This window comes from Schistocerca cancellata, chromosome 3 (assembly GCF_023864275.1).
Source record: "Schistocerca cancellata isolate TAMUIC-IGC-003103 chromosome 3, iqSchCanc2.1, whole genome shotgun sequence".
Lineage (NCBI taxonomy): Eukaryota > Metazoa > Arthropoda > Insecta > Orthoptera > Acrididae > Schistocerca > Schistocerca cancellata.
In genome coordinates this window covers 741938460-741961244 of record NC_064628.1, presented here as the reverse complement: position 1 = coordinate 741961244, position 22785 = coordinate 741938460, and positions in this window count along the sequence as shown.

Sequence of the window (22785 nt, the reverse complement as noted above, 5' to 3'; positions counted from 1 at the left end):
TTTCACGTGGTGGTGGGGGTGGTGGTGGTGGTGATGTCATTGAAGATGAAGCACTGTCTTGGAAGATATCGTGTTCCATTCTCGACCATTCCGTGTCCTATTCAAAGGAACAATCCTGTTTCTCCCCCAACTGATTAAGAGAATCACAAGAAACCTTTATCTCGATCGGTGACGGGAATTCGAACTACTCTCCTCCCAAATACTCATCATGCTAACCACTAAGACACCTCGCTCGATGCTATATCTGACAGCGAATCGACTGATCAGTTTCCGCTGTACAAACTATTTCGGATAGTTACTACGGTATTGGACTGTAGATCAGGTTCAGGCGGGGAAAAAGTGGGAGGAAGTACTCCCACAAGCAGTTTAATTGCAGAATGAGATTTTCACTCTGCAGCGGAGTGCTCTAGAGTGCATTTGCCCCCGAAAGAAAGGTCTCGAATTAGTCTCGGTCTGGCACACAGTTTTAACCTGCCAGGAAGTTTCAATGTAATTACAGTTATATACCTAGAACATCATTTTGTCCTGATTGTGGGAGCGACAAGACTTGATCGTTGGACGAATAAATTACTAACACTAATACAATGCCTCATTTTGCAATGGTGCAGAAATTGACAGATTAATACAGGGAAAAACCCAAGCTATATTTTGAGACATACGAAAATTTACACACGTTTTCAATGAGGACAGATAGCCAGCTGTAGACTTGTTGAAGATACCATCTTGCCAATTACCCGAAATTATTTAGAAAAACCTCTGAAAAACTCAAGCTGGCTGATCAGAGCATGAATATCCATCCTCCTGAATCGAGGCCTTAACAAATGCACTACCTCATTCATTTATACCTAACGTAGAATTCTCTTAAGTTTGTATATAGATGGCACAACATAGCTTAATAACGTGGAAAATGGAACTTCCTGGCAGATTAAAAGTATGTATCAGACCGAGACTTGAACTCGGGACCTTTGCATTTTACAGGCAAGTGTTCCACCCACTGAACTACCCAAGCACGACTCGCAATCCGTCCTCTCAGCTGTACTTCCGCCAGTACCTCGTCTCCTAAGTTCCAAACTTCACAGAAGCTCTCCTGCAAAACTTCTATGACGTCTGCAAAGTAGAACTGAAGTATTGTCTGATGTAAAGCTGTGAGGACGGGTTGTGAGTCGTGCTCGGGTAGCACAATCGGCAGAGTACTTGTCGTCCAAAGGCGAAGATCCCGAGTTCGAGACTGTCCAGCACACAGTTTTAATCTACCAGGAAGTTTCATATTAGCACACGCTCTGCTGCAGAGAGAAAATTTCATTACGGAAACATGAAAAATAATTTACGCTGTTCATTTAGTCTCCCAAGATCTATCAGTGCACACCACACATACTTGGAGATGACTTTATGACCATGTTACTACGCTTCTGTTATCTTCGTTTTTCCTTCTGCCTGGCTCAAAACTGAGTCATGATGAGTGATATGTTGATTTGAGAAAATTCTCTTTACAACGCTACTGAAAAAAAAGCATGAGCGTTAAAACTTACCTGCTGATGTCAAAAAGTTTGGCTCATTTCTGCTGCTGCTGGTCAGCGAAAGTATTTTACACTTTCTGAAACCTTCTGCATTAGCTTGCCAAAGATGAACACTGTGACATCGCTAAGTTACCGTTTTCCCTCTGAAAACAGCAAACATCGGGAAATCCGTCTACCGCTTGAAGAGGTCAAATCGTTAAAGTTATTGTAGCTTGTAATCAAGCATCTACAGACATGATTCTTAAGGCAAATTCAGCTGAAATCCTTTCCATACCCTTGTATGACGAAAAATATCTCACTTTGTAAACCGTAGGCTGTTCCTGGTGGAATAAGTAGTGGAAACGTTACCTCCTGTAACCAGCTACTGATGCAGACATTAATTTTGAGAATACTAAACAACAAAAGAACAGCGTTTAGTAGACAGACCACTTACAGCATTAAAACTGCATCTTACACTTACACTTCAATAACAATATAGCCAGATTCCTGACATACTGGAGTAGTATTCTGTAATTTCCTTTCTCTTATTAAGAAAGGATTTACTTTCACTACTGGCCGTTAAAATTACTACACACGAAGATGACGTGCTACAGACGCGAAATTTAACCGACAGGAAGAAGATGCTGTGATATGCAAATGATTAGCGTTTCAGAGCATTCACACAAGGTTGGAGCCGGTGGCGACCCCTACAACGTGCTGACATGACGAAAGTTTCCAACCAATTTCTCATACACAAACAGCAGTTGACAGGCGTTGACGGGTGAAGCGTTGTTGTGATGCCTCGTGTAAGGAGGAGAAATGCGTACCATCACGTTTCCTACTTTGATAAAGGTCGGATTGTAGCCTATCGCGATTGCGGTTTATCGTATCGCGACATTGCTCCTCGCGTTGGTCGAGATCCAATGACTGTAAGCAGAATATGGAATCGGTGGGTTCAGGAGGGTAATACGGAACGCCGTGCTGGATCTCAATGGCCTCGTATCACTAGCAGTCGAGATGACAGGCATCTTATCCGCATGGCTGTAACGGATCGTGCAGCTGCGTCTCGATTCCTGAGTCAACAAACGGGGGCATTTGCAAGATGACAACAATCTGTACGAACAGTTCGATGACGTTTGCAGCAGCATGGACTATCGGCACATCCGTGTTTGATGACATCGCGGTGAATGCACATTGGAAGCGTGTATTTGACATCGCCATTTTGGCGTATCACCCGGTGTGATGGTGTGGGGTGCCATTGGTTACACGTCTCGGTCACCTCTCGTTCGCAATGACGGAAGCAGTGGACGTTACATTTCAGATGTGTTACGACCCGTGGCACTACCCTTCATTCGATCCCTGCAAAACCCTACATTTCAGCAGGATAATGCACGACCGCAGATTGCAGGTCCTGTACGGGCCTTTCTGGATACAGAAAATGTTCAACTGCTGCTCTGGCCAGCACATTCTCCAGATCTCTCACGAATTGAAAACGTCTGGTAAATGGTGACCGAGCAAGTGGCTCGTCACAATACGCCAGTCACTACTCTTGATGAACTGTGGTAAGGTGTTGAAGCTGCATGGGCAGCTGTACCTGTACACGCCATCCAAGCTCTGTTTGACTCAATGCCCAGGCATATCAAGGCCGTTATTACGGTCATAGGTGGTTGTTCTGGGTACTGATTTCTTGGGATCTATGCACCCAAATTGCGTGAAAATGTAATCAGATGTCAGTTCTAGTATAATATATTTGTCCAATGAATACCCGTTTATCATCTGCATTTCTTCTTGGTGTAGCAATTTTAATGGCCAGTAGTGTATTTGCTGAAAATGGTGACTACAGTTAAAATCCGCTAGATATTTTAATGGCGCCCGCTTCTTCAACGAGGCACAGTAGTAGTAAAAGCGACGGCACTGGTGCATTTGGTGCAACTGAAAGTTGAGGAACCTCTGTCCCCCAAAACACACTGTTTGCTATCTGTGTCCCAGTAAGTAGGAATGTTCTTCCCTGTGACGTGACCGGTTTTTTGAGATCGGAAGCTTACTGAAGAGCAATCAGTCGGAGACCATACAAGTGCGGTGCTCAGCTGCCTTAGCCCACTTTCCTTCACTTCAGTGGATGCAGTTAAATGATGCACTCGGGTGCAACCTCGGCATATTGGAGTCTGATCTCTGCACTTGCTGCCTTGGGCCATTATACGAGTCTCTGTCCACGGTAATGACAAGTAAAGCTGTAAGGTCGTCTCCAATTAAGCGGTACCATTTTGTCACGACAAACGCAACTGCATCCAGTAGGCGCTTTGAGACAGCCAACAAGGTATGATACCCACGTTGCCATGTGGTAAGTAAGGGCCATACAGCAGCTGCTCGTCTGCCAGAGGGGCCAGACACAACATGTGGGATGCAATGGAGCCTGCCGCCCTGCCATCTGCCACCAGCGCTGCTGCCACAGTGTCTTGCTGGCAGGTCTGCCTGGCCGGCAGTCTTGTCAGAGCAACGCAAGACACCTTGTGGACGATCACACACTAGAGTTGGGCATCACGATTCTTTTTCCCGATTCGATTCCTACGATTCAATCTCACATTGCGAATCGATTCCTACGATTCGTTCACGATTCTTTCACGATTCATTCTAGTCTGCGATGGCACGATTCTTAAGGGAATGCAAAAAGTTCTACATCTTACTCACAGATGGCAGGACATGTCTGAAATTTTCAATGGTGTTAGAATCGACCTGTGTCATGATAAGATATGCCAGAAATAATTTATGAGTAAACATGCATTTAACGTTACAAGTGTGATTCTCGATTTATACGTGTAATGCCTTGATTGATGGAAGGTCACGTTTGATTTGATTGCATCTATTGTTTTATTTCAGTATGCGAGGAAAGAGGAGTCGATTTGTGCGAAAGGTGGTGCAAAATTGCTTCCTTTGTTCACACGCATCCTCCACTTGACTGCCATCTGGCGGTCGTAATCATTCGGTACGACTCGGCATGATTCGGAAGTTGCCTTCAAAGCATAGCGTACTAAGAATCGATGAATCTTTGGAACTTGGAATCGTCACGACTCGGAAACACGCAATCGTTCTTACGATTCTTTTGAACGACGATTCGTCCTTTTCACGATTCGATTCTTACGATTCTTTATTTAGAGTCGTTCAAATGAATGACTCATTCACGAATCGCCACAACTCTATCACACACCAGACTCCAGGGTGCCAGCAGAACTGCCAGGCGTTACCTGTTGCTCACTCCTGCGCAGTTCTCTTACAGTTCCACACGTGCGCTGTGGATAGTTTTGAGACAATCTTTTATCTGCAAGATTTCAGCTAAGATCAGAAATTTAGCACGCTACATTAGACGATTATTCAAACTGCGAACTGAAAAAAGTAGAAATAATTCAAAAGCCAAGATCGCTTAAATACTGTTTACTGGATAACCGATTTCAACACACTAAAGGTACCATCATCGGATCTGTGAAGATATAACACGACAGGTTTGATGGAGGGCTTACTTGAGTAACACTATATACATTACCATCGGTACAGTACCATATACCTGCACGTAGATTAACATTTATAAACCGTTTGGATATAACGATACATGAGGCAGACCAGCTGATATAAAATCAGTGTCACAAAAAAATAGACGACTGCTCTTGTGGTCATTCTTTTTCATAATATATGTAAAACCACAGCCACAAAACAAAACTATTTAGTAAATGACCGCTGCTCGACTAACAGCGGATGGCATCACACTGCCCTATTCTGAGCAGGTATACTTGCTGTGATTCTAGTGGTTCATTGCCAGCCACTAGATAGCGCTGTCCAGGCATTGCTCACACAATCCCACGGTATAACAACTGATTACTACCACAATACAACTTTACTATTACTGCTAATCGAATACCCATGCAAAGAGCACTTTCGCATACACTTACTGTACATACTATACATACTATAAAGTACGTCAAATAAAGAGTAAAAACATCTTAAGCAAAGGCCTAATCCATATTAGCGCCGTACAAAACTACGTTTTATAATTTGCCATTATTCATATATGGAAGTCAGAAATATACACATAGTAAGCTGTTCATAACACGCCTTGGATACAATGTGAGGAGTGGTTAAAACCTATATGCTGGGCTTCTACTACGGTCTTAGTACTGTTTTGGCGCTTACAATACCTAACTTACCATAAAAGGCTCTCGTCATATGTACACTCATTATGAACGTAGAACGGACCGACTATGTATACCTACATAGTCACATGAAAGTAAGGAATGCCAGGTCAGAAACAAACCGAGGGGGCACGGGAACAGGGGAGAAAAAAACAGACATGCGTACCAAGACGCACAGCCACTCCACGTGCGCTCCCATCGGCATAGCACTTGTTCCGTCCATTCAACTCACCGAATGGGGAGTAATGGAAAACCATATTACTACGATATCAAGAAAACACCCATTATGGCCAGCCATACACACATATATCTGTGGAATATAGAAACTTGCCGAAGACACACTTGGCGGGCAATGGTAATCATCAAGCAAAGATTTACTGGCGAGGCTGACCAACTACACGTCGAGCCTCATAACAAGCGTTTACCTTAACATGGCAGGCCACTCCCTGCCAAAAAAACGTGACCGATAATGACATTAGCATTATTCTATAGGTGATTTTCCGAGCATAGTAGATACGCAACACTCTTCATAGAGTGTGAATAGGCCGCACAGGATCTCTAGAGCACCGCATCAAAAATGTCAAAGAAATTATGGTCCGCCGATTCTAATTGGTCGTTCAACTATTTCCTTGGAAACCTCTTTCTTTTTTTGTAAATTTCGATGTTTTCCATAACGTTGAGTTTTCTTCCTTTAGGTGTTCTATGCAAGATTTTCATACATTGTTGCAAATCAGTGATTTTATGGTTAGAGTCCCTCAGATGGTCACCCAAATCCGACTCATTGTAGGCACTCGTGTGCTGCCAAAAATCCGTAAAAAACGATCTCCCTGTTCGCCCCACATACAAGCCTTCACACCCACCACATTGTAATCTGTATACCCCTGTGTTTCTAAATTTATCAGTGCTGTCTTCAATCGTATGCCTAAGTTTCGAGCGCAAACTATTTTTCGTGCTAAATGCCAGGACCACGCCGCACTTACGAAACTGTCGGTCTGTTATGTCAGAAACCGGCCCTTGATATGTCAGTATTTAAGCGATCTTGGCTTTTGAATTATTTATATAACAGTGTGATCGCCCCCACTACGCACTGTGTGTTCACTGAAAAAAAGTGTTGGGAATATGAATGTCAAGAAAAAGTAAGAAGAAGCCGCCTGCTAGAATTTTGCACAGAGCATAAGTTAATCATGGCTAACACTTGGTTCAAGAATCATGAAATAAGTTTGTATACATGGAAGAAGCCTGCAGATAATGGAAGATTTAAGACAGATTATATAATGGTAAGACAGATATTTAGGACCCAGGTTTTAAATTGTAAGACATTTCCATGGGCAGATGTGGACTCTGACCACAAACTATTGGTTATGAACTGTGAATTACAACTGAAGAAACTGCAAAAAGGTGGGAATTTAAGGAGATGAGACCTGGATAAACTGACTAAACCAGAGGTTGTACAGAGTTTCAGGGAGAGCATAAGAGATCAATTGACAGGAATGGGGGAAAGAAATACAGTAGAAGAGGAATGGGTAGCTCTGAGGGATGAAGTAGTGAAGGCAGCAGAGGATCAAATAGGTACAAAGGCGAGGGCTAGTAGAAACCCTTCGGTAACAGAAGAAATATTGAATTTAATTGATGAAAGGAGAGAATATAAAAATTCAGTAAATGAAGCAGGCAAAAAGGAATACAAACGTCTCAAAAATGAGATTGACAGGAAGTGCAAAATGGCTAAGCAGGGATGGCTAGAGGATAAATGTAAGGATGTAGAGGCTTATCTCACTAGGGTAAGATAGATACTGCCTACAGGAAAATTAGAGACCTTTGGAGAAAGGAGAAACACTTGCATGAATATCAAGACCTGAGTCGAAACAAGGCCCCAGGAGTGGACATCATTCCATTAGGACTACTACTTGGGAGAGCCAGCCTTGAAAACTCTCTATCTGGTGTGCAAGGTGTAGGAGAGAGGCAAAATACTCTGACTTCAAGAAGAATGCAATAATTCCAATCCCAAAGAAAGCAGGTGCTGACAGATGCGTAAATTACTGAACTATCAGTTTAATAAGCCACGGCTGCAAAATACTAACAAGAATTCTGTAAGACGAATGGAAAATCTGGAAGAAGCCGACCTTGGGAATGATCAGTTTGGATTCCGTAGAAACGTTGGAACAGTGGAGGCAATACTGACTCTACGACTTACCTTGGAAAATAGATTAAGGAAAGGCAAACCTACGTTTCTAGCATTTGTAGACTTAGAGAAAGCTTTTGACAATGTTGGCTGGAATACTGTCTTTCAAATTCTGAAGGTGGCAGGGGTAAAATTCAGGGAGCGAAAGTCTATTTACAGTTCGTACAGAAACCAAATGGCTGTTATAAGAGTCGAGGGCATAGGAGGGAAGCAGTGTATGGCAAGGGAGTGAGACAGGGTTGTAGCCTATCCCCGATGTTATTCAATCTGTATATTGAGCCAGCAGTAAAGGAAACAAAAGGAAAAATTCGGAGTAGGAATTAAAATCCATGCACAAGAAATAAAAACTTCGAGGTTCGCTGATGACATTGTAATTCTGTCAGACAGAAAAGGACCTGGAAGAGCAGCTGAACGGAATGGAAGGAGGATATAAGATGAACATCAACAAAAGCAAAACGAGAATAATGGAATGTAGTCAAATTAAATTGGGTGATGCTGAGGAATTAGATTAGGAAATGAGACACTTAAAGTAGTAAAGGAGTTTTACTATTTGGGGAGCAAAATAACTGATGATGTTCGAAGTAGAGGGGATATAAAATCTATACTCGATGTTAACAAATTTCTCTACATTTAAGTGTCAGGAAGTCGTTTCAGAAAGTATTTGTATGGAGTGTAGCCATGTATGGAAGTGAAACATGAACGATAAATAGTTTGGACAAGAAGAGAATAGAAGCTTTCGAAATGTGGTACAACAGAAGAATGCTGAAGATTAGATGGGTAGATCACATAACTAATGAGGAGGTACTGAATAGAATTGGGGAGAAGAGGAGTTTGTGGCACAACTTGACAAGAAGAAGGGATCGGTTGGTAGGACATGTTCTGAGGCATCGAGGGATCACCAATTTAGTACTGGAGGGCAGTGTGGAGAGTAAAAATCGTTGAGGGAGACAAGGAGATGAATACAATAAGCAGATTCAGAAGGATGTGGGTTGCAGAAGGTACTGGGAAATGAAGCTTGCACAGGATAGAGTAGCATGGAGAGCTCCATCAAACCAGTCTCTGGACTGAAGAAGACGAAGACGACGACGAAGAAGAAGAAGAAGAAGAAGAAGAAGAAGACAAAGCCCAGTTCAAAGAATATTAGTCAGATTGAAGCTAATTCCAATAAAGCACTTATGGGACGCTGTCTGGTTGGAGAACGTGGAAACTATTGATTCTTAATTTCGTCGCAGCTTGATCCTTATGCTCCATTCCAATTATTAGAACTTTACCAGACAGACAAACAGCATTACTATCTGGGATACAGAAATTCTTAAAAATCTACTTCCAGGGGATAATAGCACGGCTACATCTGTTGCTGCAGCATACTTCAGACGTGATAGAATTACTTTAAGAATGTTCGTAAAAAAAAAGTGTACTACGTTTTGACTAAAATATTTGTAAATTGAATTTAAGATTACAATAAAGTACTTTTCAAATGAAGACCGAATAAATGTCTTCTACATATACTTTATTTATTACTAAAACTGGAAATATCACTGTAAACAGATAATAAGCTACTGATCAAGCACACAGATAATTTAATGTCAAGAAACTCTTTTCTTGTCGTGAGATGACTTTTCTTAAAATCGACAATGAAGGGATACGCCCAGAACTAATACGTTCTCTACACCATTTTTCTATTTAGGTGCCGCATGGTCTGGGGAGCCTTGCCACAGTTCGCGCGGCTCTCTCTCTCTCTCTCTCTCTCTCTCTCTCTCTCTCTCTCTCTCTCTCTCTCTCTCTCTCTCTCTCTTGTGTGTGTGTGTGTGTGTGTGTGTGTGTGTGTGTGTGTGTGTGTGTGTGTGTGTGTGTGTGTGTGTGTTTTTTTTGTTTGTTTGTTTGTTTGTTTGTTTACCTCAGCACTTTGGTCCCATAGGAACTTACCAAAACCAATCTACTTAGGTATAGCGCACAAAGTTACTAGCACTTTTACCTATATTTTGATTCTGAAAGCGACTGATTAAATAACTCTGATGTAGGACCTTACTGAGGGGCAGTAGGATAGAGACTTGGTACAGAAAGGTCGCAAAAATGTACCAAAAAGACAGGAATTCAAGACCATTCAAGATTTAACTCGGATAAGTACGTGAGTTATCATACACAGAAGATAGGAATACGACGGGTAGGAGAAGAGGCCATTCTCTTCTCTCAGCCCATGACTGCAAACTCACTCTGCGCTGCTGCTTGGACGAAATGACACTGCAAGAACAAAGAAATGTCCACTACCGTGCAAACGTCTGTCGCTGTTTTATTTTTCAACTGTTGTACTGAGGCTTAATGCCTAGAATGTCAGCAACTAACATTGCATTAGCGCTTCGAAGATGCCTAACACACAGGCCAGGCTCCGACCGTCGAATAGGGGGCGACCTAAGCGCTGCTAGAGGCCATGCGCCCCACAGACCTGTTCTCTTCTGCAAGACACTTGATCGAAAATAAGCCCGGCTGTGTCCTAGTGCTGAGGGGTATTTAGGCAGCACTACTGAGTTCTCCTCGGCCAGGACCGATTCCGCAAGGATTCCATCCATTACCCTCCTCACTCGAGAGTTGCTTCCACGACGTCATTGACATTCACGCCTGACTTCACGACCCCAGGAGCTGCTAGCTGTGGACTTAGTGTTTGTGGCCTCCTTGACGTAGAAGACGAAGACTCTGCAAGTCCACAAGTCTGCAACACCAACAAATTTATTCTTGTTGAACTCTCAAATGTCTACATGCCGAAGTCAGACAATTTTTCTCCCTGTGGGACGTAAATTTTGTTCATTCAGTTTGTACTTAAAGCCCCATACGATGCTCTGTGTTAGACTTTTATAAATCGTGTGCTTAAAGAACTTGGAACGAAACTGGTGGGTGAAAGAAGGTTAGGTTTGTGGTGTCAACGCCAGACACCACACTTGCTAGGTGGTAGCTTTAAATCGGCCACGCTCCATTAGTACATGTCGGACCCGCGTGTCGCCACTGTCAGTAATTGCAGACCGAGCGCCACCACACGGCAGGTCTAGAGAGAAGTACTAGCACTCGCCCCAGTTGTACGGACGACTTGCTGGCGACTACACTGACGATGCCTTTCTCTCATTTGCCGAGAGACAGTTAGAATAGCCTTCAGCTAAGTCCATGGCTACGACCTAGCAAGGCGCCATTAACCATTTCTAGAGAGAGTCTCACTTGTATCATCAAGTATGCTGTATACAAATGATGGATTAAAGTTAAGTATTCCAGCAGCTACGTACTTTTCTTTAGAGCATTCATTACTTATCATGTTTCAGACCTAAGCAAGCCTGCGTGAGTTAAGAGCGTGCCCTTTCGGCTTCCTCGCCTTGTGTCTAGACTGTCTTGTCTAGACACAACAAGATTGATAGTGAGTCTACTTCAAGAAGTGACTTGCTTTGCGTTTAGTTTCGAGCCATGTCAGCATAGACGTGCTTTTAATCATTTGTAAGTAAATTTGTTCAATGGTTGCTACCTGGATATTTTTTGCGCCAGCGTCAGTTGACATACTGTTGTGTAAGCCCGATAAGAACACAAAAAAAGTCCGGGCCAGGTAGTCACTGCTTACATGTTTTCCATTTGACAGTACACTAATTATAATGTTGCTTGAAGCTTGAAACAACAGTGGGATATTTCTGCCCAGATATTGACACTTCAACAGCAGATGAAGGGTACCGAAGAGCTCCTGATCGATCGTCTGATGGCCATCTCCAAGTCGCCTCTAAAAATCTCCTGTCTGTGAGATGGTCTCCACGGTCCAGGGTTTCCAGTTAGGGCCAGCAGCTTTGCAGCTGCTTGACAGGAACAGCTGTGGGCAAACTAACCTACACGCATCTCAGGTGACGACCAGTGGCGCGCTTTCTTCTAGGCATCCATAGAGCTGGATGGTTATCACCTATTATGACAGTTAAATAAGGAGGCAGAGCTCAGTGCACTTCTCTATGACAAGTCAAAGACCCGATTACTTGAATACTTTGCTCTCAAGTATACATGGCGGCAGCCCATCACAAGTTTTTTTGGTTGTAATAAACTCCAAGAACAGTCATAAAGAGAATGGATTACCTGCTTAGAGGATTTATCTTGCGACCGCCGTTTTCAGTGCGGTCACCGTAAGTGAAAGCAGTCGTATATTGCTGCCTTGGTTAGAGATACGATTTAGTGCATGACTCAGGTGAGAAGCTTAGAACTCATCTCTTGAAACTCAAGGACCCACTTCTAGAAACTTGTCTTCACATCATCAGAGTAGACAGACAATATCTTTGGACCTTGTCTACCGGCCGGCCGCGGTGGTCTAGCGGTTCTAGGCGCTCAGTCCGGAACCGCGGGAGTGCTACGGTCGCAGGTTCGAATCCTGCCTCGGGCATGGATGTGTGTGATGTCCTTAGGTTAGTTAGGTTTAAGTAGTTCTAAGTTCTAGGGGACTGATGACCACAGATGTTAAGTCCCATAGTGCTCAGAGCCATTTTTGAACCTTGTCTACCCTACAGGATTCCTCACAGGTGTTTGCAACTCATATAACATATTGTCCTCAAACCCAATTATGGACACTGCCTGAACATTGTAAGTCCGATTTGGGCAAAGACCTGGTACCCCAGCGCCGTCTCCAACAGCTGCCTTCCTGCAGTCAGTGTTTTATCAGTCATCAGCTACGCCAGTGCCATTACCGGAGAGCAAAATCCACCTCATCTGAGAAAACCAGACACAATTCTGGTGTCTCAGTGGACTGCGCCCACGTAGAACCCTCAGATACAGGGGCAGACAACACAGATGAACTGTACCCAAACGTAGCATATGTTTAATCAGTGTTCCCACACTACAATAGATATGGGGTCTGCTATGACCATTATCAGTTAGGATGCGTGTTACAACGTCAAACCTTTGCCACCTGAATTCACAGTTAAAGTACATTATTGGTCGCACAACTTCACTGCCAAGTTTTGGTGTGGATGCGCCGAGAACTGCCTCTCTTACGCATGGATGTTACTAATGCACTTAAGTTAAAAGTTAATGACTCCAGCCCCCAACAGTCAGCTCTTTGGGTACAAATCAGTACCTCAGATTCTTTTTTCCAAATTCAGCTCCGTATTTTCACAATCCTCCTTGGGCGTTAGAGACTTTAAAGCCCATGTGACCCTCCTTGCATTGGCAATACCGAATTTTTTTAAAGCTAGCAATGTTCCTTTGGCTCTTGGGGGTAAACCTGAAGGAAGACGAGAACGTTCTCATTCCAGTCCTAAATAATCAATGGGCCAAGTCCGTTGTCATTGTTGAAAAAACTGAAAGGATACAGTACTACCCAACATAGAAAAGATGTAAAACAACATACTTTGTTGTTCTTATGAAAATAGCGTTTTTTGTAGAATAACACCATTTTATTTAATACACCGAAGCCAGTTACCAATGTCGGAAAGAAGGGCAATTTGTATGTTTAATTGTTCAGATGTGCACTTCTTTAAAATAGATCCCTGAATCCAGTATGGTAATGTTTGTGAATTGAATGAATGGCTGGTCGTCTGCTGACCACAGATACTGAAGGTAGGTTCTGTAATCATCTTTGAGACGGTTCTCTGGTCACCTTTGGCCGAACCAAAGAGAGGAAGTATACCAGAGCACCAGAGGGCCTGGAATGTGGCTGACCAGTACGGTGGCAAGGTCCTCCCCCACTTCTGCGGAAGCGCGGGATGACCGGATGAACGGCCATGTTTCAGCACTCTGTCGCTGGTTCCTGAGGTGTGAAGACGTGCTCTGTGTGCTCCAGAAATAAAAATTAAACGAAAGTGGTATGTATGTGGAATATTTAGGAGTAGATGAACTAATAATTTCTCTTTTCAGAAATTTTTGGTGGGAGGCTCATGTAAATTGTTTGGAAAAAGATAGGAAGGTAAAAATTCATGGGGAACATAGGATTCCGCGGAAGAGACGAAGAAACCACGTGTTATAATTACAAGACGAAATACTACCGTGTGGTAGTATTAAGATGAAATACTTGCGTGTGTAAATCTAAGTTGAAAATAATTAAGATTTCCATGTGCAGGACTTGAATTAGAGACAAGCACTTCCACGTGGTGAGTACAGTGTGTGTCACAACCTGACTATGAGACAATAAAATAAATTACAAGTTCTTGTCGTAGCATTCAATGAGGATACGTGTGTGAGATAAATAAGATATCAAAACTTCCATTCGTGTGACGCCAGCTTGATATTTAGATACTCTGAGAGTGAATTAAGTCAGCCGTCTACCCGGCAACTCCATGTGGGTTGCATTGCACAGGGACATGTGCAAAAATCCTCCTGAGTTTGTGGTAGGAAAATTATTACGTGGGGCAGTGACGTGTGAATCTGGGATGACTATTGTTCGGTGTGGGAAAGCAGAACGAGCAGATAGCCAAACATTTTGTTTTTGAGATGTGTTTTATGCTGCCAGTGTCATTTATTTTGTGCATTTAATCTGCGTGATTTGAATGAGACAGTAGCCAATTTAGTGAGTTAAGCATGATTTTTGCTAGTACTTCACGGAAGTCAGTAAATCCGTTATGTTGGTAATGAATGAGGATAAGAGTGTGTGGGAGAGAATGAAGTAGCGAAAGATTCAGTACCATTCCAGAAAGTGCACAGTAGCAATAGACAGAAACATTACGAGACCATAGATTAGTAAAATGCTTATGTTATATCATGCTCATTGAATGCAGAATCACTTGTTTAACTATTGTGTTTATGTGTAATGCTAGAAATTTTTCAACATTAGCGTGACAGAATTTATTGTAATAAAACAGGAGATATACGAGACAAATAGTGGTCTTGATTATTGAGTTGTGGGTAGCCATTTTGTTGAGGTATTTTACCATAACCTCAATTTTCTTGCTGGCATGTCAAAGTTTTGGATACAATATATACGACAGGAAGGAAATGTGGCCTTACCAGGGTGGAGTAAGTCCATCAGAAATGTGAACTAGCTTTTAGTCAGATGCGTTAACCATTCCGTTGCATTAAAAAGTAAGGACGATAATAAATTATAGCTTAACTGATAGGCACTAGGGCTCATATTTCAAGCATAGTTGCAGTGGGTATTATGATCATGAAAATATTTCTAATGTACAAATAATAATTGCACTCACTTGGCAGGCCACTCATCTAGTAGGCCGCATTACTAGATGCCACAGAATGGGGTAGGAACCTCCCAAAACAAATGGTATATTACGCATTTGAGGATATTTCAAGAGGACCATCAGCGCCCAGTCATTGACACGTACTCAATACCTAAGGTAGAAGACATCATGTTCTCTCCAGCAGACGGAAGAGCTTTTGCAGGAATTGACCCAAGGGTTGTGTACCTCCAGCTGCGTTGGTCGTAGAAACCCAATGTATTCCAGTCATCAATACTGTCTTCGGGTTGGTCCTGTATGACAGACATCCCTTTGTTATAGACAGTGCCCCGTTCTATTTCAACAATATTTCGAGCATCTCACACGCGGTGTACTGAGGACAGAAAATTACTTAGACGACATTCTCGCCACAGGCAGAGATGTGCAGGATCTGGCCAACAATCTGCAGTGCCTCATGTTCAACAGTGTACGCTGAACGCTATGCTCTGGAGCACTCATACTTACAACAGCATTGTAATCTGTTGTACATCTGCCACAGAGCGCAGCCTATCATGCTTCACAGAACACGGACTTCGGAAGCTTGCCTGCTCTGCAGTGAGGCGTGCACTTAACACCTTACCGCCTATTCGCGCCTTCACCATCCTTCAACTGCTTTCCATAGATCAACACGACGGTGGTACGCAAATAGTCTGCTAGCTTCGCCATTTGCGAGGTCCTCGTTCTCAGGCACCAGGCTATAGTGAATCTGCCCTCCGTCAAAATCGGTTGCCAGTTGAGTCTTCTGGCGACGTTACGGATGGCAAAAGGGAAAATTCTCAGTCATCTCCGCTCCACTTATAAAATTTCCGTACTACGTCACGTGCCAGTGTTGTTACCGGTCGGTGTTCAGTCTTGCGGTGATGAGTGGTGACAATGTTTTGTCTCATCGGCGTATATCAGGTGAAGTATTCCCAGAATTTTAGTGTGTAGCTACGTATGCGCCATTTTTAAGTAATACTTGCCATCTCCTGTATACATGTTCGATAGCTGTAATGATGTGATCAGAGCTACGTGTAAAGCCGTCGGCCTGGGGGCGTACGTGGAGCGTGCCGAATTTCTGGCGTCACAGCGAGGAAAAAGCATGTTGGGGAGTCTTCTCGAACTTGCAGAGCAATATCTAGCGTGTCAGATATCATGAACATGCGTTTGAACGTAGACCACGGAGATGGAAGAACGCCTTCTACGTCACATGCACGCCGTATCTCTTCAGTACTGAGTCACGACACGCCATAGTGACTTTCCGTTGAAGTCTATACCTGTACAGTTAAGACGTTTCTAAGTACCAGGAAATTAAGGATATCCCGAAAACCCGTCGTTAGTTGTATGATTAGCTGTAATAAAATGACGGGGATCGTCATATGGGTGGATCAAGAAGTATTGTAGCTTGCGTACTATTAAAGAATGCAGTTTCAAGGCAATAGAACTCTGAGCATTCATAAAAAAATGCATTGTTCTTGATACAGTTGTTATAATTAAATATCAGCTGATAACATTTGTACAACTAATCCTTTCAGGAGATCGTAAGATGCAAATTATTGTAAGCGATCGATGATCGGTAAAGCGCATTGAGTACACTTATTGAACAGTACGATTGCAGGTGATGTGTTGCAGGTTCGCGTCTCACTGGATCCAAACATTTTTTTTGTGAATCTTCGCTTTTTCTAGTGTAAGTAGGCTGTTTATGTTTTCTTTATGTAAGTTTGATGTTTATGTTTTCTTATTGGCAACGTTACGTAGCGCTCTCTGTATGAAAATCACTGGCTGTGCTGTGTGCAGTATGTGGCTAGTTTGCATTGTTGCCTGCCATTGTTGTCATGAACTGCTATAGCTGGATGTGAACAGCAGATAGCGTTGGGCAGTTGGAGGTGAGCCGCCAGCAGTGGTGGACGTGGGGAGAGAGATGGCGGAGTTTTGATAATCTGTAAGACTGAATGTCAATTATGAATATTAAGGTAAATACATTGTTTGTTCTCTATTAATATCTTTCATTTGCTAACTATCCCTATCAGTAGTTAGTACCTTCAGTAGTTTGAATCTTTTATTTAGCTGGCAGTAGTGGCACTCGCTGTATTGCAGTAGTTCGAGCAGCGAAGATTTTTGTGAGGTAAGTGATTTGTAAAAGGTATAGGTTAAAGTTAGTCAGGGCCATTGTTTTGTAGGGGTTATTGAAAGTCAGATTGCGTTGCGCTAAAAAATTATTGTGTGCCAGGTTAAGCACAGTCTTGTAAAATTGTTCAAAGGGGACGTTTCACTAGTAGGTTCTGATACTGTCTTATTACTTTGATAAAACTGAATATTATTTAATATCGGATGTTATGTAAATATAAGTGCGCTCGTTCTGAGAAATGATTGTTCAGTTGGTTTAATCTACAAGACAGCTTGCTCTACTTGCAGCGAGACATTTCCCGATTTCTTGTTTTAAGTTTTGTATTTCATAGGCTTTAAAGATTCTGCTGCTTAATAGTAACAGTGAAGAAGAAAGATTGACCTTAGGTGCAGAATGGTGAATTAATATTTAACTTACGTGGAGAACTATTGCAAATTTGTATCTCACTGTTTGTAATGGAACTTTCATATGCCGATGTCCTTGTTGACTGGACATGATACTTTCCTTTTTGTCTTGTTCGTGGATACTGAGGTTTCTATTTATGTGTACTACAGACAGAAAAACAAGACTACCATACAGAAAAGGAAGAAATATAGGTATTAATGAAGCTACCGTAGAAATTTTACGTCAGTTCACTTCGTGAACAAACTTCTGATTCGCGAGCTATTTACGGTCGACAACTGCCGCTATAGCGCGCTGCGATCGCATATACCATTTCGAGACAAGAGTATCGTATGCACAAGCCTCATCGTTTTCGAGCAGTCAGCAGCTCTTTGGATTCGACACACGCAACGTCGACGTTGGAGTGCACGCTGTGTGTGCCGTCGACATAAGAAGTATAATAATAATGATGATGATGATGATGATGATGATAATAATCATAATAATTAAATAACCAGTTAAAAGGGAATCTACTAAATGACAAGCAAAATGAACCTAAATTTCGCACGCACACACACACACACCACTTTCTTAGTTTCTATAATGAAAAATTCTTTTGTCCGAAAATCAGCTCGATATTATCAACTACATAAAAAAAATCACTTCACTCCTCAGTTAATACTGTTCCTTTTTTACCTTTTTTCTTTGAAGTGAAGGTCGGTAGACTCGTGGCGTGCTGAAAAAGGTTTAATTTGGGTTTCTATAATTTCAGGGAAATAACTGTCTTCTCGCCTCGCGAGAAAATTCAGAATAGTTCAATTTAATTTCGTGGGTATCGCGTTGGCAACGTAATAACAGATGTAGGAAAACAAAATCTGTAACATTTATAAATTGGGGACTGATGATCGTTACTATGAAATGAAAGCAGAAATGCCAAATTAAACAATTACTATTTAACGAAAGAAGTTTTTTATACAGACATGACATTTCGTGCATTAATCTCACAGTTTTGAACATAAGAAAGATTTTTGGCCGTATTCCGGCAAATTACAATTATCTTAGCCCGACTCTACTATGAATATTTTTTTCATTCGCTTCAGTCATATCAGTAATCGCAATTGGCGATAATAATGGCACAATTAAACAAATTCCTAACCAGAATACAATTTCAGTTCATTTTAACAAAATTGAAGAAAATAAGAGTCTAGTGGCGCTACTTTCCGACAGCATCTTACGCTATCAAAGAAGAAAAGAGAGAATAGATGTGCACACATTCTTATATAGAACAAAATACAGATGATAATGTTACGCCGTTCTCATTATCTTGGGCATACATATTCGCTGACTTGCAGCGCAGTTAATTGACTCAGTGGTTAAATATATCTTTAACTCTTGACATTTCGATAGGAAAGGAAAATAGTACGTTATTACGTCGCGGGCAGGGCACAGTACTACAGAAGGAAATCATCTAGGTCGCATTTTACGATCTTGCTTGTTGTAACTCAGACTGACGACTCCTAATCCAGCTGCAACAAGTAACGAAGTTACCGTTCCGATGAACAAATGTGTTGTGTCGGCTTCTGTGGGAGTCGGCACCGACACAAGCAAGGAAGGAGAGCAAGTTGCGATGGCCAGTGACAGAAATCCAAAATTCTCTGTACATTTAAACTTCAAGATTAACAGAACACTTTATTTCTAAAAATGAAATAAGTATACCTTAACTTGATTACTACGCTTCCAGTGCTTCCTACTTGCAAGAACTTTGTCTCTTACTACACACAGATCGCAGGTTCAGTAATGTCTTCCTATTATTCAGTAGTGATGCTCTAGAAGTCTCAAACCAAACTGGGCCGACTAGATATGGGCGGCTGGTTCAATCGGCGTTGACAGGGAGCACTCAACTCCGTCTGCCTGGAGGTGAGGCGCTGCCCGCTTTTCCACTGGCGCGCAGGTCGGCGCCTTATTCATGCCGTTTCATGGCACTGCGCTGGTCGGTGGGTAGTCCATGCTTTAGGAATGCAAAAAATGTTTCTCAATGACAGTTATAAATTATGTAATTTTATGGCATATCATGGTACACAGTGGAGGCAAATGTGAATTAGAGGGCACGAAAGTAGTCCAATGGTACCAGTAGTCATCAAACAGCGCCTCACCTTCATATTCGCCCTGTTGTTTTCATACTCAATCTTGACCTGTTTTTCATCACTAAAATCCAGCAGCTGGGCTTGTTCACTTCGCCACAGACATACTATTAAAAAAGGCTTGATCTCAGAACACTGTAGCGTACATCCAATAAATTGGTCCTGACAAAAGTTATGTTCTGATAGAAAAGTATGTGGCAGATGTATTTTGTAACGTTGTAGATGCAAGCATTAGTGTGGCACACCATAACCTCTAGAAAAATATCATACAATGAAGGCTTTCACGACCGGATGTTTCATCTGCCAAGAATTCTTCCGGGTTGTATGGCCGTGGTCCATGCAACTCTTATATCCCTGACGTTTCGCCCAAGGCTACGTTGGACATCTTGAGAGGTGCTCCTGGTTGTGCTGAGTCTTGCCGACTGACGAGTCGGACGTCGAAGAGCGGCCTAAATACCGTGGAAAGTGGGCTCGGTCTGGATTTCACGCGACAGCAGGTATAAACCTTGTCAAAGATAAAAAATATAACTATCGATCATTGTACATCAAAGATAAAAACTTCCCATCGATTCTGTAGCGCCACTGTCCATATATCACTGACTTTCATGGCTTCTTCTTTTCTGTTAAAATTATCCCCATTTCTAGCAAAATAGCTGAATATACTGTGTGAGTTGATTCACGTTTCTCACAAAAATGTACGTACGCCGTCGATAGCATTTCTATTTATTTTTGTGTGTGTGTGTGTGTGTGTGTGTGTGTGTGTGTGTGTGTGTGTGTGTGTGTGTGTAGAGGTGGTATTGATGAAGTTTTGTAACATTTCCTTGTGATTTTATACATAAGATTTGTCTAAATTGCTGACCCTAGTGTGATACGATGTTACCAGAGATAGGAGATAAATGGAAACGGCGCCGGATACACGTGATCGGTCTCATTTGGGCCAGCCGCGTAAACGGACTCTGCACTTCTACAGTCTTCCAGTCTTTAATCAAACAAATGGGCAGCTACATTCTTCTTATTCCCGTGTGCCTGCACACACATCGCATCAGTGCAGCTACCTACCTAACCTCTTTCAAGGCTCTTTTTAGCTATGCAAATCCTAACGCAGGAAAACAGTGGTTTCGAGTCCTCAGTTTTAATTGTTCTGTCTCACTATTGTCTTCTAGTTTGGATTACAACGGTTAAAGTAGCTCTGTAGACGTCTGAAGGTTAGTTGTAAACGCATGTTGTGCATGGATATTACTGAGCTGTCATGTACTTGGCTGCAGCAATACACACTTCATTCATGTTCTAGCTGCTACAGAAGGAAGTACAGCCGACGACGATGTACAAGATGGTTAGCACCCTCCCGATCTACATGTACGAGACTGGACTCTACTGCATCTTTGGACAAACAATCATCGATCAGGTGAGAGCTTGTGGATAGTCCAGCCGACATAACGTACAGAAGCTTCTTGAAAAGTTGTCGGGGATTGCATCAGATAGTGACGCGGTAACTAGTTTCCAAAACATCATCTGACGCACGACCTTTCAACCAGTTACTGCGTTGGTAAAGCCTTAACAGCACATCTCTACAGAAGCTATTCATACTATTCCCAAGTACAAAGACAGTAATTGTGAAACATGACTGAATTTTATTTTTGTAAAAGCATGTTATTCAATTGATCAAATTTTATAGCAGTACAAATAAAAGTACGAGCTTGAGTAAATCGATGTATGTGTATATACTTTGAAGTAGTATCTGGACTAGTTTCTCTTTGATAACAGCGTGAATTTACTCTCTTTATTCATGGAATTCTCAGTCCGTCGGCTAGATATCTAGGAGAGTGGCCCAGGAGATTGCCCGCTATTAATTAGGAACAGACAAACCAACCAACCAACCAACCAACAAGGTAGAGCAGTCGCTTCTTTAATATTTAAAAGTGTAAAGCTCGAGTTACGTCATCTCGAACCAGGAAATGCACTGCAGGTTAATCGTGTTCTCCAGAGAGTAAATGTATCACTTCTCTGCCGGAAACTTGCGACGGTTGTAGCTGTCATTTAGTGCGCCTATCCATCACAGGTAGGGAACACGATGTTAAAATAACTTAACACTATTACCCCGATCCTCTTAACTCTGGGCTCTCGCAGTTAGATGTGAACACCAGTTCAACTCTTAATGATTGCGATGTATAAAATTTCGGCTGCACTAACGGGCGAGATAGCGCAGTGGCTAGCGCACGGGTCTCGCATTCGGGAGGGCGACTGTTCATATCCCCGTCCGGCCATCCAAATCTCGATTTAGGTTTTCCCAAATTTCCCTAAATCGCTTACGGCGAATGCCGGGAACGCTTCCTTTGAAAAGGCCGCGGCCAATAATTTTCCCCACTCTTTCCTAATGCGAGTTTGTCCTGCGTCCCTAATGACCTCATCGTCGACGAGACGGTAAACATTGATATTCCTTTCTTACGGCTGCACCAGAACCTGATTCAAACGTTCGATTACGAATGTGCAACACGATCGTACTTTCTTCACAGCTCACAACCACTACGTTGAGAAGCCATCGTATTTCATGGGACTGTAGATGATGCTTAACATGATTTTTCGAACTCGAAGTTCGTTGGTTTGAAACTTCCCCTTCGAAAATTAAGAATGACTGTGCTGGTAAACTTCTTACATTATTTGATTTTCAAACAGCTGAGCAAAACTGAACGTACTCAGACATTTCTCTCTTTACTTATTCTTACCATCACACAATACTTTCAATGCAACGCAATCTGACTTTCAATAATCCCTACAAAAGAATGGCCCTGACTAACCATAACCTATTCCTTTCATGAATCACTTACCTCACAAAAATCTTCGTTCCTCAAACTACTGCAATACAACGAGCGCCAATACTGCCAGCTAAATAGAAGATTCTAACTACTGAAAGCACTAACTACTGAGAGGCATTGTTAGCAAATGTAAGATATTGATAGAGAACAAACAATGTATTTACCTTAATAGTGCTCAAAAGTCATATATATCGGACACACCTCCAGATCGTCCGCTCTCAAAACTCTGGCATCCCTCCCCCACATCCACCACTGATGGCGGCTCACCTCCAACTGCCCAATACTACACAAGCAAATATTCCAACAATGAGTCCAACC